Source organism: Elgaria multicarinata, chromosome 4 (genome assembly GCF_023053635.1).
Source record: "Elgaria multicarinata webbii isolate HBS135686 ecotype San Diego chromosome 4, rElgMul1.1.pri, whole genome shotgun sequence".
Lineage (NCBI taxonomy): Eukaryota > Metazoa > Chordata > Lepidosauria > Squamata > Anguidae > Elgaria > Elgaria multicarinata.
The window spans coordinates 40,399,027-40,425,821 of record NC_086174.1 but is presented as its reverse complement, the minus strand read 5'-3'; the positions used below and the strand labels follow the sequence as shown (position 1 = coordinate 40,425,821).

The following is a 26,795-nucleotide window of genomic DNA, read 5'->3' as shown; positions in this document are numbered from 1 at the left end:
ACATTTCGCCATAGGATTGCATTGCGGCAAATAATCGCGCATAACTACGTTGTTTTTGAAGCTATCATTCTGGAAATTCTTGTGCACAGAGAGTCGTGGATCGGGGTCATTTTGAGACCACTCTCACCTCTCTGCGTGCTGTGGTTCACGTGCAATATTTTTTTAAAAACCGGGTCAACCACGCGGCTCAAACTGCGTTTCGGCTTTTCGCCCATAGGATTGCATTGAGGGAAAGAATCGGGGATAACTGGGGGGGGGGTTTAAGCTATCGTTCTGAAAATTCTTGTGCACAGAGAGTCGTGGATGGGGGTCATTTTGAGACCACTCTCAACTTTCTGCGTGCTGTGGTTCACGTGCAATATTTTTTTAAAAATCGGGGTTTGGGTTTTTTTTATTTATTTATTTATTTTTTTGGAAGCGATGACAGGCACATTCAACTCCCAATCCTGATGAGAATTGATCTCCTCAGAAAGCATCCTCCTCCAATCCCAGCGTTGGAGGGGGGACTAAGGCAGACCCACCCTGAGAACTTTCTGTTTTGTGTCTCTTTGTGGGTTGGCATTCGTGGAGGGAACACTTAGTTAGTTAGTGCTCCTGCTTTGGACTTTGGAGATAGATTAGGATAGGTTTAGTTTGGCGCGTGTGTGTGTTTGTTTGCTTCTTTCTGACTTGTAGCTTAGTTTGCCCTGTGTTTTCCCCTTACTTTGATTTAATATAAACTTTATTTTTGAATTTTGGAGTGTGTGGTTGGGTTGGTTGCCCCCCCCCCTTCCCTGTATTAAAGCCTGACTGTTCTGCTTTTGTGAAAGCTTTCTTTTGAAAGCATACACACACTTTTTGTCCCATTTCCCTACATTTATATTCTTAAACATATTTTATTATATTCTTTCACATAGTCCATTAGTATATATTCTCATACATATTATATTAGTATTCATATTTTGTTCTTCTTATAGTAGTGGTTGGTTCTTTTTCCCCCTCCCCTCTCTTAAATCCTGATTGTGTTTCCTTCTATCTTCTATATACCAAATATACCAAAAAAATTGGATTCTCTTTTTCTTCTCTGTGTAACTTGGACAGAGTGGGCTGCTTTTGTCAAGTTCAACAGGCAGCCACAGATTGAGCATTTTGGGGAAAGCATACGCACACCATTTCCCTATTCTTAAACATATTATATTATATTCTTTTACATAGTCTTAGTAGTCTATTAGTATACATTCTCATACATATTAGTAGTAGTATTCATATTTTGTTCTTGTTATAGTAGTGGTTGTCCCATTTCTTGTCCCATTTCCCTACATTTATTAGTAATATTCTTAAACATATTATTATATTCTTGTAGATATTCTTAGTAGTAGATATATATATATATATATATATATATATATTAGTATATTCTCATACATATTAGTAGTAGTATATTTTATTGTTCTTGTCCCATTTCCCTACATTTAAACATATTATATTCTTCTTATACATATTCTTAGTAGTACCTTATACATAGTATTAGTAGTATTAATATTTTGTTAGTCATCATGAAAAGAGGAAGCAGGCGTGCTGAAAGCAGCAAGCCACAGTCTGCCAGCAGTAAGCAGGCTTCCTCTCCTCCTGTGAAACTCAAACGGGCAACTCCTTGGCTGACTGCTCCAAAACAGAAGCAGGACAAGCAGCAGGCAGAGCCACTCTCTTCTGCAACTTGTGCCCGGCATTCTCTTTTTGAGGGTGGGAATGGGAAAAGTGCCCGTTTGCAAGAGGCACGTGGCAGCAGTGCCATTAGAGGAGGAGGAGTATCCCCAACTCCTTCATTCTCCTTTCAGCCCATGAGCCCGATGATGGACCTAGACGAGGTCCTCAGCACAGTGGAGGGGGGGGGAGGAGGAGGAGGCGGTGGGCCTCCAGGATGTGGGGGCTGAGGAGGAGCAGCAGCAGGCCGAGGCTCTCTCCCCAGTCTCATCCCACACCCCTGTTTCTGTGGCAACACCAGAGAGCTCAGGCGGGCAATTGGTGGTGTCACCACGGAAACGAAAGACAAGCATCGTGTGGGACCACTTTGAGTTGGGAGCGGATCCCCGCTTTGCTGTCTGTCGCCACTGCAAACTCAGCCTAAGCAGGGGTTCATCGACAGGGCATTATGGAACCAGCAGCATGAAGATGCATCTTCATAGGCAGCACCAGGCGATCTTGCTGGGGAAAGAGGCGGGCAAGGCGACTGGTTCCAGGGGAAAGCCGAAGGCTGCTGCTGGCACTGCCACTCTAAGCTCTCCATCTCCCATCCCCACAAGGGTTAGGCAGGCAACCCTGCAGGACATGGGGTGGGGGAAGTATTGACCCACAAGATGGCGTTTTCCAATGCCCACCCAGGGTGCTACTGTGTTGGGGCATCTGCCGGGACTGACTCCTCCCCAATACTAGATCTATGACATGTCACTCTGCCTGCCCCTCTGCTAGCCTGTCCTCCTCGGTGACCGACTCGCTGGGATGGTTTGCGTTTGCAATGCGTGACTAACTGCAATGCTGGCTTAGAAACCAGCCATCACTTCCTTGTGCCCCCAGAAATGCCCGCAGCCTGCCTGCCTGCCTGCCCGCCTGCCCGCCTCCCCCGGGGTGCTGCTGTGGTGGGGCATCTGCCAGGACTGACTCCTCGCCTACTCTGCCTGCCTCTCTGCCCGCCTGGTGCCTGGTTTGCTCCAATCGTCCTCCTCTGTGCCCCTCAAGGCGTAACTGCTGGCTTAGAAAGAAAGAACCAGCCATCTTTGCCTCACTTTGCGCCCACTTATGGGTTGGTTTGCTATGCGTTAGTGCTCAAGCCATCCTTGCGGCACTACAATGCATGCTGCCTGCCTGCTTTCCCTCCCTTCTCCCCTTCCCGCCTTGCAGCGATGGTGTATGTGTCTTGCTTTGACTAAGGGGAGAAGTCCTTCCTGCGCTCACTTAGACTTTATCAAATTCAATAATCCCTTTTTCAAATGTGCAAGAAGATTTAGGGTTATCTCGTGGCATGTTGGGATTGCCTTGGAACTGGCCCCATTGAGCTGTCTGCAATTGCAACTTTAAATCCCTGACATACTGGAGTGTTCAAATTTCAAAAGTTCCCCTAACATCAGGGGATGATGGGATTGCCTTGAAACTTGGTGTCCATGGGGACACATGGGTAAGCTGTCATGGGACCAAAGGATAGGTTTCTAACTTGCAAATTGACGTAGTTGTAGAATGGGACTTGATTTGGGGTGAGTTAAAAAGTTTAAGCCGCGCCAAAAATCAGGGGATGATGGGATTTGCTTGCAACTTGGCGTGCATGTGGACACATGGATAAGCTCTCATGGTGCCGAGTTTGAGGTTTCTAACATGCAAATTGACGGAGCTATCCCAAGGGGTGTGAATGGGGTGCCCGATTTTCATAAATTCCCCAAAAATCAGGGGATGATGGGATTGCCTTGAAACTTGGCGTCCATATGGACACGTGGATAAGCTATCATGGTGCCGACTTTGGGGTTTCAAACATGCAAATTGACGTAGTTGTAGAATGGGACAATTTGGGGTGAGTTAAGCCATGCCAAAAATCAGGGGATGATGGGATTTGCTTGCAACTTGGCGTGCATGTGGACACATGGATAAGCTCTCATGGTGCCGAGTTTGAGGTTTCTAACATGCAAATTGACGGAGCTATCCCAAGGGGTGTGAATGGGGTGCCCGATTTTCATAAATTCGCCAAAAATCAGGGGATGATGGGATTGCCTTGAAACTTGGCGTGCATGTGGACACGTGGATAAGCTATCATGGTGCTGAGTTTGAGGTTTCTAACGTGCAAATTGACGGAGCTATCTAAAGGGGTGTGAATTAGGGTTATGGGTGGTGCGTTAGAGGGTAGAGCCGCGCCAAAAATCAGGGGATGATGGGATTTGCTTGCAACTTGGCGTGCATGTGGACACATGGATAAGCTGCCCTGGTGCCGAGTTTGAGGTTTCTAACATGCAAATTGACGGAGCTATCCCAAGGGGTGTGAATGGGGTGCCCGATTTTCAAAAATTCGCCAAAAATCAGGGGATGATGGGATTGCCTTGAAACTTGGCGTGTGTGTGTATACGCCCATGAGGTGTCATGGTGCCAAACGTGAGGTTTCTAACTTCAACGGAAAAAAAGTTGTTTACTTTTTTAGCTTTCAATGCAACCCTATGGGGGGGCAAAAACGGAGCTCCGGATCCGGATCCGGAGCTCCGAGCGGAGCGGAGCGGAAGTGGGCGGAGCGGGGGCGGAGCGGAGCGACCCGCTCCGGAAAATGGCGGATCTGCAAGTGAAGCGGAGCGGGGGGTCCGTGCACACCCCTACTAGGAAGCTCCCCCCCCCCGGTTTTACCTTGTCTCTCGGCTGCAGGAGCAGGTTTTACCTTGTCTCTTGGCTGCAGGAGCTTGCTTTTGGGTGGAGCCGGCCGCTCAATTGAAACCTGAGCCTGCAGCTGTATTATTTCCCAATACGTGTTGACTCTGCCAGTCTCTGACACGTGGCATATTTCTCTCCTTCGACTTGGTAACTTTACAAATCAAACAATCCAGAAAATTGTTGCACTTCTGAACTTTTAGACCCTCTGAAAAATTCAGAGTTTTGTTCAGAACTTTAAAACTCGAATGTCCAAGCCTCCTATATAAAACATGGATGCAATTGTCATGGTTAGGAACATTTTCAAAAGTTTCCATACAACCTGCTTGCACCTCTGGAGTTTCTTCCTCATTTGGATTGTCCTGTATAAAATACAATCCATTCTGCAGCTTTGCAGTTCCTGCAAAACTTGAAGTGCTAGGAAGCTCCCCCCCCCCCCGGTTTTACCTTGTCTCTTGGCTGCAGGAGCTTGCTTTTGGGTGGAGCCGGTCGCTCAATTGAAACCTGAGCCTGCAGCCGTATTATTTCCCAATACGTGTTGACTCCGCCAGTCTCTGACACGTGGCATATTCCTCTCCTTCGACTTGGTAACTTTACAAATCAAACAATCCAGAAAATTGTTGCACTTCTGAACTTTTAGACCCTCTGAAAAATTCAGAGTTTTGTTCAGAACTTTAAAACTCGAATGTCCAAGCCTCCTATGTAAAACATGGATGCAATTGTCATGGTTAGGAACATTTTCAAAAGTTTCCATACAACCTGCTTGCACCTCTGGAGTTTCTTCCTCATTTGGATTGTCCTGTATAAAATACAATCCATTCTGCAGCTTTGCAGTTCCTCTTAGGAGTCCATGCTTTCGAATAAAGCATTTGTCTTTTTCAAAAGACACACAGAAACCTTTTTCTGTTAAACTTGACACTCCTAGAAGAGAATAACTTAAACTGGGAACAAACAATGCATTATCAAAGCATTCTTTCAAAAAAGGTAGTCTGCACGAGCCTTCGCCAGACACTTGAACTTTTTTGCCATCAGCCAGCGTGATAGATTTTTCAGAAGAGTCCCTGAAGTCCTGGAAGAAGTCAGGTCTATTCACAATCACTGTAGATGATCCAGAGTCTATGAGCCACTGAAAGCTCTTCCCTCCTGCTTGCTTGCAGAGTTGACTCCTTGCTTCTGCCGTCACTAGCTGCACTGATTTATTCTTCCCTTTTTCCTCTTTGTTGGGCTCTGATTGTAATTTAACTCTACAATCCTTTTGCAAATGCCAACTTCTGGCACCTGAAGCACCGTAGAGGTTTCTTAGGTTTGGGCTTTCTCGAAGTTGAAAACGCTGACTCATTTTCCTCCTTCTTCACCAAAGCCTTAACCCCTTCATACCCAGACCATTTTGCAAACGCGTCTGGTTTATCGCCTGAACTGCTTTGGGCTGACTTTCTCAAAGTCCTCTTTTGACATTCTTCTATCAATCTGCCCGATATCAAATTTAAAGTCATGTCTTGGATCCTCATTGCTTCTAAAGTTGTCACCAGCACGTAACAGGACGGTGGTAAGCTCGACAGAACCACATACGTTTTCATTTCGTCACTCAGAGGTAAGCTTGCTGCATTTAGACTTTCAAAACAGTCTCTTAATTTCTGCAAGTGGGCTTTTACATCTTCTCCCTCTTTCATCAGTGTGCGGTAGAGCTTTCTGGTTAAGCTTATTCTAGCTCCTGCAGTATCCCTAACATATACAGTTCTCAGTTTAGTCCAGATAACATCAACTGTGTCTTCTCTGCTTATATACGACAGTTGGTCATTTCTCATGGACAGAACAATGTGGGCTTTTGCCCGCTCAGCGCGACGTCTCCACGCCTGTAAATCTGCTGCATTCAAATCTTCTGCTGGGGCATCAGTTACAACCTCCCACAGATCAAGATTTCTTAGGCTCATTTCTAACTTGAATGACCATGACATGTAATTTTCGTCTGTAAGTAATTCCATAGGGACAGTGTTCCCAACGTTTAATGCCATACTTTCAATTTAACAGGTTGTTTCTGATATACAACCCCTTCAGTGGTTTAATTTCTTTTAGGGCCTGACCAGCTATACAGTTTCAGCTTCCTCAGTGCCCCCTTAAATTCAAAACCACTCTTGCCAGTTCTCTCCGTGTGATTTTTCAGACACCAGCTATATGAAATAGCTTTCCGGCTGCCTGTTCCAATGACTTTCAACAAAGACACTCAGGAATTTAATCAACCACGGCTTAATCCCTCAGTCCTACTGTTCTTGCTGTAACCACTCTGCTTGCTGGTTGTTTTTGAGACCTGGGCCCATAACCTGTTGGGATATGATGGTCTAATATTTACGACCTTATTTTAGTTATTGCCAGACTGGGCTTCTGGCCAATAACCTTATAACAGAGTTTTGCAGCGGTTTCCAGCAAACTCAGCACAGACACAGATTAAGACTGAGACTTTCAGTAGGTTTAAAGAAACCTTTACTGGCATATAAAAATATAATTTAGTTATGGCATTCACAAATACAAATACTTACATACGATCAGTCAATACAGCTCTGATACAGTGATCATTTCAGATCATTTCTGATAATTTTTGATACATGTACATGGGAATACATCCTTTTTATAGGCTAACTGTACAATGATGCAACTGCTTGCAATCCCTTAATTGAAACAATCAAGTCACCAATTAATCAATCATGACATCAATGTCCAGGTGCAACGTTGACCTTTAAGTTTTCTGCTGAGTCTTCTGATTCCTCCAGCTCCTCAGCAATTAGTAAATCCCTGGAAACAAATCTAGGATCCATTCCAGGATCCAACAACATAATGTACATCAATTCTAGCCAAAGAAGAAATGAGATGGAGCATTAACATCAAAATGTTAATATATTGGATGTGTTTTCATTTGGATCAGACTGAGTGGAAAAAGTAATATTTTCATCTTGTTAGAAGTTTCTTGCATTAGTTATTTAACAACGGGCAGTATTACAGGAATCACTGTAGTGATTCCTGTTGTTAAGGCCGGTGAGTGAGTTGAGCATTCCAACATTATAATTTATTTAGCGGGGGGGGGGGGAAGGGGAACCTAGGACCCTAAAATGAAAAATATTTCAGGAATCTTTCTGAAACGCGGTACTGCCAGAAAGAAATGCTGGCTTTACATTCCCTGCGCGTTTCAGGGAGATTCCTGAAATATTGAGGTCTGGGTGGGAGTTTAAAGGAGAAAAAGGGAGAGAAAGTCTGTCCGTCACAATCTGCTTTGTTTTTCTCGGGGGTGGCGACTTTTTTTTTGCGCACTCGTAGCGCAAAAGGGGGAAGCCTCCCGGTGGAATCTATAAACAGGATTAAATTCTGCTATCCATCTGATTGATGGAATGGCCTTTCTTTTTTCGAAAGACCGTTCCGTCAATTTTTAATTAATTTTTAAAATCCCCATGTTTGTCAATGGGGAATCTGATAAGCTCACGCATGCGCGTGAGCTTCAGAATCCCTAGAGGGAAACGGAGAGCAGGGAGAGCGCGGCCGGCGCTCATTCCCGACGGGCCAGGTAAGTGGGGTTAGGGGGCTTCTCGGGGACCAGGCGTAGCGGCGGGGGAAGCCAGGGGGGAAGTCGCCCCCCACCCCCCGGCTTCACCTTGTCCGTCGGCGGCTGGCACGGGTTTCAATCAATTGAGCGCCCGGTTCCACCCGAAAACAAGGCCGCAATTGCGGCCTTGCTTTCGGGTGGAACCGGGCGCTCAATTGATTGAAACCCGGCCTGTCTCCGAAGGTTTCAATTGAGCCCCCGGCTTCGGATGGAGCCGGGCGCTCAATTGAAACCCAGGCCTGCCGTGGGGGGAGGGAACGGAGAGGGCCGCGCTGGGGTGGGGAGATCCCTAGGCCCCGGCCTGCTGGTGCCGTAGGAACTACGGCGATGGCAGGCGGGGGCCCAGGGACCAGGCCGAGGCATGCTGGGGGGGAGGGGGCCCTAGCCGGGCTGGGGGGGGAGAGGAGGTTCTTACCTTCTTCCTCGTTCCAGGCACGGCGGGAAATGGAGTCTTTACAGTAATAGGAAGTGTCGCAATACCCCTTTGCAACACTTCCTGTTGTGGGGACGCCATTTCCCACCAAGCCTGGATGAAGAAGGAAGTAAGCACCTCCTCTCCTCTCCTTATCCCACCCTGGCGGAGGGGGGGAGTTAGAGGAGAGGGGGGGCCGCGTCGCTGGGGTGGGGGGGCGGGGGGAGCTTCCCGTCGAACTGCGGCATCGGCGTCAGGGAAGCGCAGCGCCGCTGGTGTGTGTGTGTGTGTGTGATTGATTCCCTGGTCTCCGCTGCTGCCAACCACGGCAGCTGCCGGAGTCTAGGGAATCAAACACACACACACACACACCAGCGGCTGCAGCGGACTTGGGCGGAGGGGGCGGAAGGAGAGGAGAGGGGCCCCCGCGTCGCTGGTGTGTGTGTGATTCCCTGGTCTCCGCTGCTGCCAACCGCGGCAGCAGCGGGAGTCTAGGGAATCAAACACATACACCAGCGGCGCGGCGCTCGAAGTGCTAGGAAGCTCCCCCCCCCCCCGGTTTTACCTTGTCTCTCGGCTGCAGGAGCAGGTTTTACCTTGTCTCTTGGCTGCAGGAGCTTGCTTTTGGGTGGAGCCGGACGCTCAATATTGCGTCACTTCCTCTTATGCTTAAAACTGCATTTCCCATCAGGCCTGCGATGAGGAAGAAGGTTAGCATCTCCTCTCCTCGCAAGTGCGTGCGGCGGCGAGGCCAGGGAAGTGCTGGCCGTGTGTGTGTGTGTGTGAGAGAGAGAGAGAGAGAGAGAGAGAGAGAGAGAGAGAGAACACGCACAATACAGAGATACCAAAGAGAGAATGGGTGGCAGAGAGACAAAGAGAGACAAAGAGAGTGATGGGTCATCTGTCTGTGTGTGTGTGTGTGTGAGAGAGAGAGAGAGGGCAGGCAGGCAGGCAGGCAGATTTTACTCTGCCATACAGCTTCCATGTGCGTGTGTGTGTGAGAGAGATTATTATTATTATTATTTATTTATTTATTTATTTATATAGCACCATCAATGTACATGGTGCTGTACAGCGTAAAACAGTAAATAGTAAGACCCTGCCGCATAGGCTTACATTCTAATAAAATCAAAGTAAAACAATAAGGAGGGGAAGAGAAAGCAAACAAGCACAGGGTAATGAAACCCAGTCTGGTTAGGGGGGGTCCATATCTCAGGTGCTGACTACAAATGGCACAGAAATTTAAGGGGGGAAGGAAGGTCAGCTCACAATTAGTGGCACAGACCTAACAGTGTAAGCATGTATTATTATTATTAATGAATAATTGAATTTGTTGGAAAGTCTGGTGTGAGTGACATCAGAGTTGCTTTACATAAAGAAAGTGCGGCAACGCAGCATTTAGTATTAGATGCAATAGACACTGGCTAGAGCCAGCCTATGCGGCAGGGTCTTGCTATTTACTGTGTAATCTGTACAGCACCATGTACATTGATGGTGCTATATAAATAAATAAATAATAATAATAATAATAATAATAATAATAATAATAATAATAATAATGGGTGGGAGGGAGAGTGCTGTTGCACCATGCACTTCGATACTGCTATAAAGCAGTAATGTAGATCTAGCCTTAGACTCTGCTCATTTTGCATTTACTCTGTAATTTGCAACGCATTTACTGTTGCTCCATGGGGCTCTTCCTGCACTAGTCAAGAACAAAGGGGTTGTGCTGTGCATTGCGGCTGTACATCTTCAAGAATACATTTTGGAAATTCTATGCAAAGGAAGGAATAAAATACAGCTTTGGGGGCATTAGATTGCTTTGCAAAAAGAAGTGCTTTCACTTGGGGCTCAGTTCGCTAAGGTATTCAAGCATGCCTGTATGCGTTTAACTTGAAGCATGCAATTAAGCCCTGATTACAGTGGCGCTAGTCTACTTGCTGAATTAATGTCTGAGCTGTTTCTCATGGAAAGCTGCTGTGTTGTAGTTCCCCACTGCATCCAAATCATTTATGATCTTTCACATTACAGCCTGCACCTGGCAGTATCACATAAAGTACCAAATCCTGCTCCTATTGAAGTCTTGTGGGCACTTTGCCATTGGCTGCAACTGGAGCCGAAGCATGTAGAGTTTTTTCCTCTCAGCAGGGAAAAAGGTGGTATAAAATGAAAACCCTACAATCCTATGCATCTTTAGACAGGAAAACCTACAATCCTATGCATCTTTAGACAGGAAAACCTACAGTCCTATGCTTGTTTAGACAGAAAACCCTACAATCCTATGCATCTTTAGACAGAAAACCCTACACTCCTATGCATGTTTAGACAGAAAACCCTACAATCCTATGCATGTTTAGACAGAAAACCCTACAATCCTATGCATCTTTAGACAGAAAACCCTACAATCCTATGCATGTTTAGACAGAAACACAGATGTATAAAATAGTTGTTGGCACTTTTGGAACAATCATACATAGGGTGACCATATGAAAAGGAGGACAGGCTTCCTGTATCTTTAACAGTTGCATAGAAAAGGGAATTTCAGCAGGTGTCACTTGTATGTATGCAGCACCTGGTGAAATTCCCTCTTCGTCACAACAGTGAAAGCTGCAGGAGCCCTGCCCTCTTTTAAATGGAGTCACTCTAGTATAGCTCCTGCAGCTTTCACTGCTGTGATGAAGAGGGAATTTCACCAGGTGCTGCATGAATACAAGCTGCAGGAGCTATACTAAAGTGACCGCATTTAAAAGAGGGAAGGGCTCTCGTTATCCTTGACAAAAAGCCATGAAATTCAATGAACAAAAAACCTACGGTTTATAAAACAACGTTAAGGCCGTACACTTTCCCACCTAGCACCAAAAAGCAGGGAAATTGGGAGTTAAGGCTCGCCAGCCTTAACGCCACATCCTCCCTAAGGAGGCAGAAAGTACCAGTGAAATTCTCATTCTGCCAAAGCAGATAAACCATGAGGACAGGATGGAGAATAGGATATGCAGAGGTGACTGTGGGGTTGTGGAAAACTGATGACGAACAACTTAGAGCCACCTACTTCTTTTTTTGTTTAGAGCAGCCCTTCCCCAACCTGGTGCCCTCCAAAGGTGTTGGACTGCGACGACGGAACAGGTAAGAAACCCCACCCCCTCCTGCCTGGCCCTGCTGCCAGGTAAGCCCCAACCCACTTACGTGTTCCATCGTCACTGGGCCCGGGCTTGAACTGAGCACCCTGGTCCATCTGGAAGCTCAATTCAAGCCTGGACCCGGGGATGACGGAGCAGGTAAGCACCCCCCTCCTGCCTGGGCCCTTACCTGGACCCGCTGCCGCTGCTGTGCAAACTGCGGCACCTGCTCCAGGCAAGCCCCCACCCCAGCCCACCCCACTTACCTGCTCCGTTGTGGCTGGGCCCCGGCTTGAATCGAGGGCCCTGGTCCACCCGGAAGCAAGTCCTCACCTGCAGCCTTGCTTCTGGGTGGACTCGGGGGCTCGATTCAAGCACGGGTCAGGCCATGACGGAGAAGGTAAGTGGGGTGGGCTGGGGTGGGGGCTTGCCTGGAGCTGGCACCGCAACAGTTTGTGCAGTGGCAGCTCCAGGTAAGGGGCCAGGCAGGAGGGGGGTTGACTGGAGCTACCACACTTTGTGCAGCGGCGGCAGCAGGTCCAGGTAAGGGGCCAGGTGGGGGGGTGTTCTTACCTGCTCTGTCATCACCTGGCCCTGACTTGAATTGAGCCCCTGGGTCCACCCAGAAGCAAGGCTGCAAGTGTGGCCTTGCTTCCAGGTGCACCAGGGCGCACAGTTCAAGCCCAGGCCCAACAACGACAGAGCAGGTAAGCGGGGGGGGGGGGGGTGGGCTTGCCTGGAGGTGCTGCCCTACGTTCCCCATCCTGCTGTCCCAGCATTCCTGACCATGGGACATACTGACTTGCAATGATAGATCGTCACAGTCCAACACCTTTGGAGGGCACCAGGTTGGGGAAGGGCTGCTCTAAACAAAAAAAGAAGTAGGTGGCTCTAAGTTGTTCGTCATCAGTTTTCCACAACCCCACAGTCACCTCTGCATATCCTATTCTCCATCCTGTCCTCATGGTTTATCTGCTTTGGCAGAATGAGAATTTCACTGGTACTTTCTGCCTCCTTAGGGAGGATGTGGCGTTAAGGCTGGCGAGCCTTAACTCCCAATTTCCCCGCTTTTTGGTGCTTGGTGGGAAAGTGTACGGCCTTAACGTTGTTTTATAAACCGTAGGTTTTTTGTTCATTGATTGGAATATAGTCATTTTATAAAGTCTCATGTATACTTATAGAAGACCTAGTTCTTATAGTGCTGCAACGTTTGTAGCCAAAATAGCATCACCTACAAATAAAAAGAGATATCAGCACACTTGGGAGAATGCCAGGAATTACAGAAGTGCAAACAATCTTTAAGGGAAAAAAACCTAAGAGAGCACCCCCACACACACACATAATACTAGAACCTGGGGTCACCCTATGAAGCTGATTGGTGGGAGATTCAGGACAGATAAAAGTACATCTTCACACAACACAGTTAAACTGTGGAATTCATTACCTCAAGATGTAGTGATGGCCATCAATTTGGATGGCTTTAAAAGGGGGTTGGGATAAATTCCAGGAGGAGAAGGCTATCAATAGCTACTAGTCCTGATGGCTGTGTGCCACTTCCAGTATCAGAGGCAGTAAGCCTATATGCACACTAGTTGCTGTGGAACTTTGGTGGGAGGGTGCTGTTACAACCATGTCTTGCTTGTGGGTTCTTGTTGACAACTGATTGGCCAGTGTGTGAACAAAGTGCTGGATTACATGAACCCTTGGTCTGATCCAGCATGGCTCTTTTTATGTTCTTATGTTAAACATGTGCTGTTTTTTTCTGGAAGGGGAGAAACTGCAAGCGGGGAGTGGAATGCACTATCTTGGAACAAGGCATGGCTGACTGGCATGCTGCATAGGACTATGCCACATGGCAACATTTTGTTGCAGGCCCCACTAGTTTTATCAGTTAAACAAATAAAGGAAACTCAAAAATTATTTCTAAAATAATTTTGCAATCTTGAACGCATGAAGGACAAAGCTCGACAAATAGGGGTACAATGTGCCTGACTCTTACATGAGTCCTGGTATTCACCTTAAAAACCCTAAACAACTTGGAGCCAGGCTACCTGAAGGAGAGCCTCCTCCCGTATATGCCTCCCCAAGAACCTAAGATCAATTTCAGAGGCCCTCTTCTGGATGTCCATGTCAAATGAGTGAGGCACGTGGCTACTAAGGAGAGAGCCTTTTCAGTGGTGGCACCCCATTTGTGAAACACCCTCCTCAGAGAGGCTGGCCTGGCCCCTAGGTTGTTATCGCATCGGTCCAGGTGAAGATTGTTTCTCCTCTAGGTTTTTTAGTTATTAGTTTTTTAAAAACAACAACATCATCTTGTTAGTGCTTTTTAGATATTGCACTGTTGCTTTTTATTATTTTGCTTTTTTACTTTGCTTTTATTCTGTTTTAATCTTTAAGGTTTATGTTTCTACATTTTTATATTGTATGGTTTCAAATTTTATTTTGTGAACTGCTCAAAGCTTCAGCTGTAAATATTTTCCCTGTTTTTTGCTGATCAGTCGGGGTGTGTGTGTGTGTAAAACTTTAAATTTCGAATAAAGCATTTAATTAGTGATGTCAAATTGGGTGGTTTCAAGGAGGACTCCATTGTTGTCATCCCCCTCCTCTGTAATATCTAAACTGAGAGCTGGTTCGTACAGGATGTGTACACAGATGGAGAAATGACTGTCAGGGTGCAGTTCTGTACCCACTTACTTAGACGTAAGCTGCATTGAACTCATTGGGTCTTTTAAGCATATATGTGTTGTAGAGGATGTTGTCTGTTTGGGTACATGCCTTTATACAGATTCTACCCACATGATATGTCTGCTTATTTGACCTTTAATGGCCTTTGCTTAATGAAATTATTGTAACTGCCCCACCCCCCGGATGTTCAGAATTGTATATATTTTAAGATCACTTTGTACAGACATGAGAACCAAAGACAGTGTGGGTGGGGGGACACAGACAGGCTGTGTAGTTTGGGTGCACTGTACTGTTCTGTTTACATCAGCTGCATAATTTATGTAGAATGCTGTGACTTCTGGGAATGTTGCCTTTAAAGTAACTCCAGTCATTTAATTATTTTGATTAATAATTATGATCTTAAAATGTCTTATTTATTTTGAAATCTAAGTATATAACACCAGATGTTTGTGTCATACAATCTTACACTAGAACTGCTTTCCTTTCTGCAGGAATAAAAAAATTAGCCAAGGTTATACCTCTGCAAAAACATCAGTGGGATATTATAAAATAACATTTTAGAGCTGGCATGTCCCTCAAGACTTAAATTCCTACACTTTTTAGTGCCCTAGCATCTTACACTGAAAGGAAATTAATTCTTGGAGGAATGTTGTGCATAATCCATTTGAGACATTTTTCTTAAAGAAATACCAGCTGTCAAGAAAGTTGCAGCCAGTGTTGAATTATTACAATAATGTTTTGAAGGAAGTTTTCAGTATGGCAACACACATTAAAGTAATGTTTCCAGAAATGGGTTGCAAATCTGTTGGGGATGTTAGGATCCTGTCAGTTGGCAGGCTTAAGAGGCAGAGGTGGGCAGCTTGTGGCCCTCCAGATGTTTTGGCTTACCACTTGCATCATCTCCCCACCCCCCACCCTCATTGCCTGGGCTGGCTAGCTCTGATTGAACTTGTAGGCCAAACATCTGAAGAGCTATGGGTTGTCTACTCAAGGACTAAAGGGTACTAGGTTGTGAAAATATGAGGGTAGCTACCCTTCCTTACTAGTCCTCCTATGCCTTTTATAGCAGACTGGCCCACAGGTACCAATCATTTTAAAACTTTTGCTGGCATTGAGGTCAGTGGTGGGAAAACGGCTTACCTGCTAAATTTCTGTAAGGCAATTTAAATTTCTGTTTAAAGGCACAGGAGGCAATCCTACAAGTAAATTTTTATGGAGATTGTAGTTGCATGGAAAACACGATGGCTTGGGTCCAAGTTGTTGGTTGCATTTAAATCCCAATGGAATCAATGTAAAGAGTTGGTCATAGAGAGTTGAGTTGAAATCAATGGGATATAAGTACAACTAACTAAGGCTGGATCCAATCCAAAGACTGCAGTGCATACGCACATTCTTCTCTTGTTTTTCCCACATATTCTGGGCTATATTTGTTTGTGTTTACATGTTTGCTGCTTAGCAATAGATGTTTACTTTAAATAAATATATGGATGTGAAAGCTGAAAGTTCAATTTTTGTTCAGTTTCCATGAATCTATTGGATCAGATACATACAGTCTAGAATTGTTCACCCTTTAGTAGCCTGATCTATAGTGTGTTTATGTCAATATAGGATGCTAACGCATTTCTTCTTTTCCTAAACATGAGACCAACTGCCTGCTGTTTTGAGGAACTGGAAATAGTCTGAAGTTTGTTAGCTTCAAATTCTTAGTCAGTACTAAAACCTGCATCCTTCATGAGTGAGTGTGTGTATGAGTGTCTGTGTGTGTACATGTATGACATACAGTTTTGATCATTTCAAATTGTATAATGTCACATTTGTAGAAAAACATCTACACTAGGGCTGTGCAAGTTTCTGCCTCGGCTTCGGAAGTCCGAAGCTTTGGCAGCCATTTCACAGAGTAGCCGTCATGGCCTGCAGAGAGCTCTTGCATCCAGGGAAGAAAAGCCTACAACTCCTAGCATGCTTTGGCAGGGAGGAACGAACCTGTACTGACCTCACACACACACACCCTTGCCTTGGATCAGGCAAGTGGAGGCAATTCTTATGCTACTGCTGGATCTCAGAAAATTTCAACAGTCATTTTACCATGTCAATTTTGCAAGATTATATTATATGAAAACACTCTTCTGTGGTAAGAACTTGTGTTTACCATGCCAGAATGGACCCTATTTTGATATGTAAATATTTACTTTAGGAATTCACAACTTTCGGCCAGTGGGCACATTTGAAATTTTAAGAGAATGTTGTGGGTGCTCTCACAAAATGACTCTCATGGTGTTAGAAATGCCATTTGAAATAATGATGCAAGGACAATGGTGAAAGCACTCTGTTCCTTTTATTGATACAGAATTGCAAGTCTGGGTGTCCAGCAAAGTAGGCACACCCTCCAAGCACATGTCAAGACATCTTATACCTTACACCCGGCCGAAGAGGTCCCTCCCCGTCTCGTGATTGGTCAGAGACTTGTGGGGTTACAGCCTATCCCGGCACGCATCTTTGTCCCGCCTTTGATTACTTGCTTTTTCATTTCATTTAATATTCCACCCATCTCTATTTACTTATGCCCAAATATAGGTTTGATTGGTCTGGGCCTACCCACTTTATTGCTCTTTATCATCCCTCCACCCATCAGGTAACCACAAAATCACAAGTTAAGAAACAACAGATGTATGTTTCAGTTTTGTCACTTCTTCTGACCACTAGTCTAACCACAAGTTCCGTATTATTCTCTTTTACTTCAACTGAATAGTCTAACGGCTAAAACACCTGTCTGAGCAGTTTCCTGTCCCTTAACCATCTTTCAGTAAAGATAACAGTACTTTAGCCTGGCTGCTATTCAGCTACATATTTTTAATTATATTATATTTGATATATATATATATATATATATATATATATATATATATATATATATTAGCATAGCATTAATGAAAAAGTAACATATCTCTTTATTTCTCACAAATCCCTCCTCTTTATTCATCCTGTGTTATCTTTTTCACCACAGTTTATAAAGATGTATTCTTGACTGGACCACATGTTCTTAGACCATTTCTTATCTCTATGCACACACTCTCACTGTTAAAGAATGCCATGGCGTTGTCCTAAGTCGTTTTACTTTTCGTTGCGAGGATTATTATGCCTCGTTATCTCAGGAATATCTCTGATCTGAGTTTACAAAGACAGCCATGCTGATTGACCAGATGTCGTTCCATGGAGGGGGCTCTTCAGCAATCTCCTTCCACTGGACACCTGTCTTTAGTGCTCACAGGGGGCTTTCCAACTTCCTCCTGGCAGCTTGCTTCGTCTTTTAACCTCTCGATCAGATTTGGACAACTCTCAGTCTCTGGTACAGATGGGTCATCTGGGTCACTTCCATGGCATCCAAGGTTCAGCTTTTCACATATGTTGCTTGGACTTTTTAGATTTGGGCTATCAGTCTGTGTAGGCTTAGAACACAATAGATTATTTCTTCCTTGATAGAGACAGTCTTAGATTCTCTAAACATTTCTATATGTGTTGGACAGTCAAATACTTGCCAATTGTTCATGTGCTTTGAACAACTACAGTGGTCAGTCAGGAACAAGGGTCCAAACTCTCTTGCTTCCAGCTTATAACTTTCGTTTTTTTAATTTGGCATCAGGTAGCAGACCTATGGCTTCTAGGTCTGGTGCTGTGAAAAACCTGTGAAGAAATCTTCTTGCACACTCATTAGTTTGGGATTTCTCGTCAAACAATCTTATGGTTCTAATTATAAATCACTCTGTCTTCTATTCAGTCTATTTTTAAGACAGGAAAGAATGGTGGTACACAAAAAATCACTTTATACAAAGGTTTCTCTCCCCCCCACTTGGCAATGTAAGGGAAAAGGCTCAGAACAGTGTTTGTTTAGATCGTCACAACTGATCCTTCTCTCTGCCCTCCCAACATGCCCAGATGGGTGAGTGAACTCATCAACCTTGCAAACTTTACCATCACATGATTTTCTTAGCAATGAATCTTGAAACTTTCTTGTCACATACTCTACCATCCTCAACCAATACCGGTTAACCACTCCCTCCCCGGTTTCTCTTTTTGGCGCTTGACATTCTTTACAATGGGCAAGCTTCTTACCTCTTATTTCTCTTCCTGGTTTCCCACTGAGCTGTGGGGAAGGAGAAACAAGAGGTGTGTGTGTGTGTGTCAAGCGCCTGGTTTTTTTTTTAACCAGCAGCTAGGGCCTGTCCCCAACCCTGAGCAACCGACCCCACCCAAATAGGCAAATGGGACCCCTCTCTCCCACCTAGGAGCAGGGGGTCTATTTTATTCAATTTAAATCATTTAAAAATCACCCAAGGGTGACATTTTGGGAAAGGGAAATGAGGAATCTTGGAAGAAGGACGGGAGAGAAGAGATTGGGCGAAGGGGTATGGGGAAATCAGTTATTTTACAATAACAAAGGTAGTTAAGGTAACTGAACATTCAAGTCTCTCTACAGCATTAGTAAATTCAATTACTTTTAAAAACTCTATACATATTACATAATTCTTAATTAAGTCTCAGGATGCAATTGGCTTAACACCATAAGATATCCACACACTATTTTTCTTTCTTTGACAACTATATTTTTGAAATTAAGATTCTTTCAAGCAATTTCTCAATGAGAGGGCCATTTGGCTATTGGGCCTCCCACAGCTGTCTTGAAATTCTTAGGTTTACAAATTAGTCTAGCTATGTAGCAAATTGAACATTGAACATTAGTGTGGATATTTATAGATAAGCCCTTTGCTTTATCAAAAATAATCTATTTTATGCTTCATACCTGGGACAGAACAAACACAACTTCTATTAGGGAGGTTGTGGGCTCTCCCACACTAGAGGCCTTCAAGAGGCAGCTGGACAAGCATCTGTCAGGGATGCTTTAGGGTGGATTCCTGCATTGAGCAGGGGGTTGGACTCGATGGCCTTGTAGGCCCCTTCCAACTCTGCTATTCTATGATTCTCTATTACAAGTATCTACTTCCTCTTTTCTGTCAGCTTGACAAAACTACAACATTTCCTGTTTGCAATCTGGTGTTATAAAGGCAACCTCACTCTTGCCTGGGAGTGGTTTTTAAATTTCAACTTTTCAATCATGTGGATCTCAGATATGTTGCTCTCAACAAAGAAAACAAGATACCTGGATTCAAGGTAATAGATTTATCTGGATTCTCCATGCAATATCTATTCATATCAAGTCAATCTCTGATTTGATAAAAAAAACTTTCTACACACAAAGCAGATGCAACACTTGCTCCCGGACAAGGTGGAAACTTGCCACTGGCTGCTGCTGAACAATCACACCGCAGCCATTTCAATAAATCATTCTCTACAAGTTGGTAAGCTCATTGTAGGGGTTTGGGTTGTTTTATTTCAACTTCAATTTCACTTTAACCCCGTTAAATGCTAACACTCTAAACTGGAGGGTGTAGTTTTTGGGGTTCGGGATTATTCATCTCTAGGCTCTGGGGCTTGTGTCTCAGGACAGTATTTACTTTGACCCCACTTCTCTGCCCCAGCCACCACTGGTTTTGGAAATGGCTTTTCTTTTTACACTAATAACATTTAGGTCCATCTCCTTGGCTTCTTTGAGGCCCCTCTTTCCTCGCATATCTTCCCAGCACCTGGGCAGGATCTACACCACTGCTCTAAAGCGCCCTAAGGTGGCCCCCCCTTAACAGTTCTGACTACTGCTGGGGCCCAGAACACGCTGCATATACAGTTTTCAAATGAACGTTTTCAAAGCGCTTCAAAATGCCTTAAAAGCAGCAGTGCAGATTTCTCTAAAATTTCACTGAAAGGCTCATTCAGGAGCAAATCAGTTATTTGCTTGATAGCACATTTCATCCAGATCTGTTCTTAGATGTACTTTCATCTTTAAACCGTTTTGTATCTAGTCAGGGCTGGTGCCAGACTAATTTGCGCCTTAGGCAAAAGAGAGCTACTGGCACACACACACACACCCCTAATTGGTAACTTTGATTTTTTTAAGAACAGATGTTTTATAGAAAAAATAAAAAGCACAAAATTTAAAACATAAGAACATAAGAAGAGCCATGCTAGATCAGACCAAGGGTCCATCCAGCAGCACTTCTGTTCACACAGTGGCCAACCAGCCATCAGCCAGGGATGAACAAGCAGGACACAGTGCAACAGCACCCTCCTACCCATGTTCCCCAGCAACTGGTGCACACAGGCTTATTGCCTTGAATATTAGAGACAGCACACAACCATCAGGGCTAGTAGCTATTGATATATTATTATTATTATTATTATTATTATTATTATTATTTACTTCCAGGAATTTATTCAACCTGTTTTTGAAGCTATCCAAATTGGTGGCTATCAATACATCTTGTGGTAGTGAGTTCTATCTTGGATCTCCCACCACTCAGCTTCATGGGATGACTCCACTGGGTTCTAAAATTTTTAGAGAGAAAGAAATGTCTCTCTATCCATATTTTCTATACCATGCGTCATTTTATACACCTCTATCCTATCTCTCCTCAGCCTCCCTCTTTCCCTTTTCTAAACTAAACAATCCCAGTTGATGCAACCTTCCCTCGTAAGGGAGACGCCCCGGACCCCCCAACCACTCCAGTTGCCCTTTTCTCTGCACCTTTGGCAGGAAACATATCAGGGAAACAGGCATTTCCTTAGTGGTGTCTGCTTCTTCTTGAACACTTCAGAAGAGAAAAGGGGTGGCTCTACATTTTCCTCCTACTCCATCCCCCTCCTTAAAACAGAAAGAGTCACGGTGACTTTCCCTCACTCCCAAGAAAAGAATCTAACTCTTCAAAGTCTTGCTCTTAGGGAGACCGACAAGGGCAGGGGGTGTCGGGTAACGCCAGTCCCCTCGCCTTCGATCTGCGAAGGGGGATGTCTCCTCGGGAGCCAGTCCCCCAGACCTGGACAGACCCTGCTCCCAAGGAGACCAGCCCAGGTGTAGAGGGCAAGCGCCCCCGCCATCCTGCTTCTTGCGCGCGCACACGCGGTGCTTTACGCGTTTCTCTCCTCTTCCTCTTCTTTCTCCTCAGATCGGGTCTAGTGAGCTCCCCTCCCCTCCCAAGGAGGCAGAGCCGTGCAGCCAGCCAGCCAGCCAGCGTCTGCCTCACGAGCCCCCCCCCCCCCCCGCTGCATGAGAAGGGGGGGCCAGGCTGGCGAGATCTGCCGCTCCAGGTGGCTGCTTTAGATCATTCTATCCTTCAACTTTCTGTAATTTCTTAGCCACGTCTTGCCAATTCTTGGTGACAAAATTAATTTAAAAAAAAATTGTCTCATTCTTTCTCTCGAACGCTGGAGAAATTTTGGGTTTTAGGTGTGGCTTTTTTATTCTTCTTTTCACAAATCTGACAACTGGAGGTCTGCTTCTGTTAAAACAAGTTCTCCAGTGGGGAAGGGTTTTCTAGCTAGACCATAAGGCCTAAGTAATCTCTGTTCAAAATTCTAATTATCAGCTGAATTCTAAAGCTGGTAAGCTCTGACTGGAGCTTGATTTGGGGCAACAAAATTTTAGCACAGGAAACAATTTACAGGGAGCATTTATTATTAATGCTAGAGTCTAATAAACTTCTCACTTTTTCTATCCTGACTCTTTGGATCTTGGCCAAGGACTCCTAAAGGACAAGTCCAAATAGAAAGCTTGCATTTGCTTTTCAAAGTCTTTTCAAGCTCACTGTTCAAGTAGCCCATCACATTTGGTTGGGCCACCTGTCTAGACAAATAAAGTTTTCTATGTTCTGTATCTGCTCTACTCAAATCGGGTATGCTTAACCTTCGAATTCTTATGGACGAAGGGATAGCAAATAACCTAGCACTTTTATTTCTGGGAGTTGGCATGTTGGCTTGAAGTCTTTTTACCTCTGGCCGTCTAACCACAACTGCTGCTAGTACAGGAAAAGGAGAGGGTTTCCCCCCCTCCTTCTAAATAATATTTCAAGTGCGTGAGCCTGTCTGTTTCAAATATAACTTCGGCAGGTCACGGTAATGTAAGTTACTTTTGTGTTGGCTCAAAGTCACTAATCTCTTTAACTTTAACTTAGATGGCATCTTATAAATTTTACATATTTTCTTTATAATGTTTTTTATTATTATTTCTGGGCAGTCTGATTTTAACTTGGTGAATCTAACTGCAATGTTCTTATAACCACAATCAAGCCACATACAGGCCTCTTGCATATGGCAATTTCCAGGTTTTGACACAGGCACACCTGGAGTTTCTATTCTATTCTTTCTCTTCTATTTTCTCCCTCCTCTTCTGCCCCCCCTTTGTTCATGGTGCATTTGACACCATGTTACTAGCTTGGTTAGGCAGAAATACATAAGGAGGAGGCAGGCAATTTAACGGTTCCTATTTTAAATTCAGGATTTTAAATTCAGGAGTCTTTGGTATTTTGACTTGCTTCTTCTTCCTGTGGATTTTTAGGGGTATCAACTGCTCCTTATTATCCTTAGTCATCCAACAAGAGGCATACGTTTTCTTGTGATCCTGGAGTTTTATTGTTAACATAGAAGTTTAAAGTCTGACACCCAGGCTTCATCAGACCCATATTTTGGCCAGAAAACACTAGGGGGTTCTATGGTTTTCTTTGGCCATTCCAAACAACAATATTTAATCATCTTCTTCCTATCTTTCCCTTTTGTGCAAGATAAATATTCCCATGACATCAGCATCTTCCCCAACGGACTATCGGGAGGAATGTCATGACCCTGGAGAGACTCATATGGTCCTTTCTCCATTTTAGGCACCTTATTTCCTATGGTGAAACCCCGGACCCTGGACTAAGCAACTCCTGCAAATAGTCCACTCAGGGTGTGGATATTCCTTGGGGCTAAGTGCGAACCGCCAACTGTCTCCCAAGTGGGGCTAAGCACGAACCACTAAGTGGGAATCGCCAAAAGTCAACCCAATGCATGGGGCTAAGCATGAACCACAAACCATCTACCCAAGAAACGTGGAGATGTCACACAACAGTCAATCTTTCAATCGCTTCGTCTCTCTCCGGCCATACTTCTCGCGAAGAAATGGAACCGCGGATCCGAGACTCCACATTCGCTTCGTGCCTCTTGGGCACGTCTCAAACATCAATCAGGACTCTCCACTCCCCCATCCACCCACCATCCCGACCACCAAGGTAATACTTAATAGTCAATTTTCTTACCTTGGTTCGTGCACAAAGTTGCCTGGTCGATCCAGTGCCTACACTTGAATCCCTAAGTGGTTTCACCAGTCCAAATGTTCCAGGATTTTGCCAGTCAGACCACTGACCCTCGGTGTTGGCCAGAGGGGCTGCCAAAACTTCAGCAGGACGCGTCTTCCCTGTGTCTGGCACCGATGGCCAGCAGCCACGATGGCTTGATCCCGGACGAGCCCCCAAATTGTTAGAAATGCCATTTGAAATAATGATGCAAGGACAATGGTGAAAGCACTCTGTTCCTTTTATTGATACAGAATTGCAAGTCTGGGTGTCCAGCAAAGTAGGCACACCCTCCAAGCACATGTCAAGACTTCTTATACCTTACACCCGGCCGAAGAGGTCCCTCCCCATCTCGTGATTGGTCAGAGACTTGTGGGGTTGCAGCCTATCCCGGCACACATCTTTGTCCCGCCTTTGATTACTTGCTTTTTCATTTCATTTAATATTCCACCCATCTCTATTTACTTATGCCCAAATATAGGTTTGATTGGTCTGGGCCTACCCACTTTATTGCTCTTTATCATCCCTCCACCCATCAGGTAACCACAAAATCACAAGTTAAGAAACAACAGATGTATGTTTCAGTTTTGTCACTTCTTCTGACCACTAGTGTAACCACAAGTTCCGTATTAGTAGTACAAGTATGACCATCCATCAAACTCCTAAGCCCCGCCCCCTGACATGTGCCCCTCCCCTTTTAGACCGGAAGTCCCGCCTTAGACGGAAGTCCCGTCGCCGGAAGTCCCTCCTCCGGAAAGAGTGGTCACCTGACATGGATCACATGACCCCAGCGGGGTCATGTGACCCCTCTAGGGTTGCGTCAGACCACCCTCGACCAATAGGAAGGGGTTTTAGAGCCCTAACCCTTACGGGATTGGAGAGATCCCCCCTAGATTGATATCTCGATGCTGATTGGTCCAAAGGGGTCATGTGACCCCTCACGGAAAGCGGAAGGCTGGCCTCGACCAATAGGATGGGGTTTTAGAGGGTGCATGTGGTCCTGTAAGGCCAACCCCCTCGCTCTAGACGCGTATAGAAGGGAGCCCCCCATTTTGCCTGCCCAGACACGTTTTCCTGCATAGAGAAGATGGCGAATCCAACCCCAGCCAGCGGATCTTCAACAGTGCCTCCACAGACCCCCCTGAGGAATCAAAACAGAAAGAAAGGGGTGAGTCGTGCTGTCACATATCCTCCAGAAGACAGAGAAATTGCAACGCCAGCACAGAATATTATAAATAATAGTTCTGATGCCACAATGAGTGAACCCTTATCCATTGGGCCTTCTGGATTTTCTTATCCACTGGCACCCCTGCCTCTTCAGCCCCAAAAGCCGGAGCTGTTTCGGTCTTTCTCATACCCGCCAACTGGGCGTTTACCTGGATCTGTGTACCCGTCAGAGCCAAATTCTTTTCCAGAAACCTCACAATGGCTCGATTGGAGAATGCCCGGGAGTTTACCCTCATCTGTGTACCCGGCAGAGCCAGATTCTTTTCCTGAAACCTCACAATGGGCTGATTGGAGAATGGATTGTACCGAGCAATGGTCTGATACAGAGTGTGATTGTGGCTGTGATTTAAAAAATGTGCGCCTAAAGGCGGAGAAGTACAATGATGAAGCTGTGGATGGCGGTGGCCTTATGAAAATGGTTCTACCGTCTGAAGAGAAAATGGAGCAGGAAGATCCTGATACATACCCGCCAATGGAAGAACCGATGGACGTTATGACGGAGAATGTGAGTATTTTTATATATGAAATTTGTTCTTAGTATTAAGGCCAGATTGGTTACTAAAAACCCCTATATTTTTGTTTTTACACAGGCCCATGGTGCTTTTGAGAAAATGCAGATTGACACTTCACGAGCAGTCAACATTTCCTGCATATCATGTGTTTCCAAAAAATCTGAACAATGAAAACTAAAAGAAATTTTTAAAATGATGCCGCGGAGTCAATAAAAACATTTTGTTGTAAACTTACGTTTCCATTCTTGTGTTAACCTATAATATGGTAGATCATGAAGAAATCCTAAGGGGTATTTATTATAACCCCGGACACATAGGGGGGTTGGGTGGTGTGAACTCCCTATTTCAGGAGGCCAAAAAACAGAGCAAAGACCTGAGCAGAAGAGATGTTATCAGATGGCTGTCAGATCAGGATGCTTACACCCTGCATAAACCAGCCAGGATCCATTTTAAAAGGAATAGAACAATTGTGTCTGAGGTGGATGCTCAATGGCAGGCCGATCTAGTCGATATGCAGCAATTTTCTAAATACAACAAGGGCTACAAATACATTTTAACGGTTATAGATATTCTGTCTAAATATGGTTGGGCAGAGGTTCTAAAAGACAAGACAGGTAGGCAGGTGTCCGCCGCTTTCAAAGCTATTTTCACACGAGACGGAAGAGTTCCTGGCAAAATACAGACAGATAAAGGTCGTGAGTTCCTAAACAGGGATGTGAATCAGCTATTCAAGAAACAGGGGGTACACCATTTTGTTACCAACAATGAAGTCAAAGCTGGGGTTGTGGAGAGGTTCAATAGGACTTTAAAAACAAAAATGTGGAGGTATTTCACAGCTAACAACACATACACATATATAGATGTCCTACCCCAATTCCTAAAAAGTTATAACCATAGCTTTCACAGAACTATCAAAACTAGGCCCGTTGATGTTAATAAGTCTAACTCCTTGGCTGTTTGGAGAACAGTATATGTTCACGATATAGAGAGAAAGGCAGAGTTACCACTTTTCAAAAAAGGGGATCATGTACGTGTATCTAAATGTAAGGGTGTTTTTGCTAAGGGCTATGAACAGAATTTTACCACGGAGTTATTTATAGTGGATGAAGTCATCAAAAGAGCAAAGAGACCTGTATATCTGTTAAAAGATTATGAAGGAGATGCAGTGCTGGGGACCTTCTATCCTGAAGAATTACAAAAAGTGAATGCCAGGTCGGATAGGGCATATAGGATTGAAGAAATCTTAGCCACAAAAGGCAGGGGTCGAAGAAAATGTCACCTAGTTAAATGGTTAGGTTGGCCTAGCAAGTTCAACAGCTGGGTGAACGCTTCTGATCTACGTGAACCTGTATAGAAGAAGTATGGATGATCAAGGGTTTTACGTTACCTTGCCCAGCAACGCCTGTGCTTCAGCTTTTCCAAATAACAAGAGTTCTGCATACACTATACAACTAGCAAGAGCTCTGGATCTCCAGGGGCCCTGGGAAGTGGGGTTAGCTGAAATACAGTATCCACACACCTGGGAGACTCTAACAACCTGCGCACGATTTGACATTTCTGACAAGGAAAGTATGCATCATTTAGTTGTGTGCAATGGTTATTATGCAGACATCCCCGAGCTGATTAATGCGATGAACAAAGTTATATATGGTGGGGATAAAGTGGTCC

General features: G+C 44.8%; 1 protein-coding gene across 1 annotated transcript in view; it reads left to right on the top strand.

Moving 5' to 3' along the window:
• The first annotated feature begins 14,095 nt into the window (after positions 1–14,095).
• Positions 14,096–26,795, top strand: part of LOC134398325 (lysocardiolipin acyltransferase 1-like) — a 98,726-nt gene continuing 86,026 nt past the window's right edge. Inside the window, exon 1 of the mRNA XM_063125604.1 lies at positions 14,096–14,191. The gene's annotated coding sequence lies outside the window, so the exon portion shown is untranslated. The remainder of the gene's footprint in view (positions 14,192–26,795) is intronic.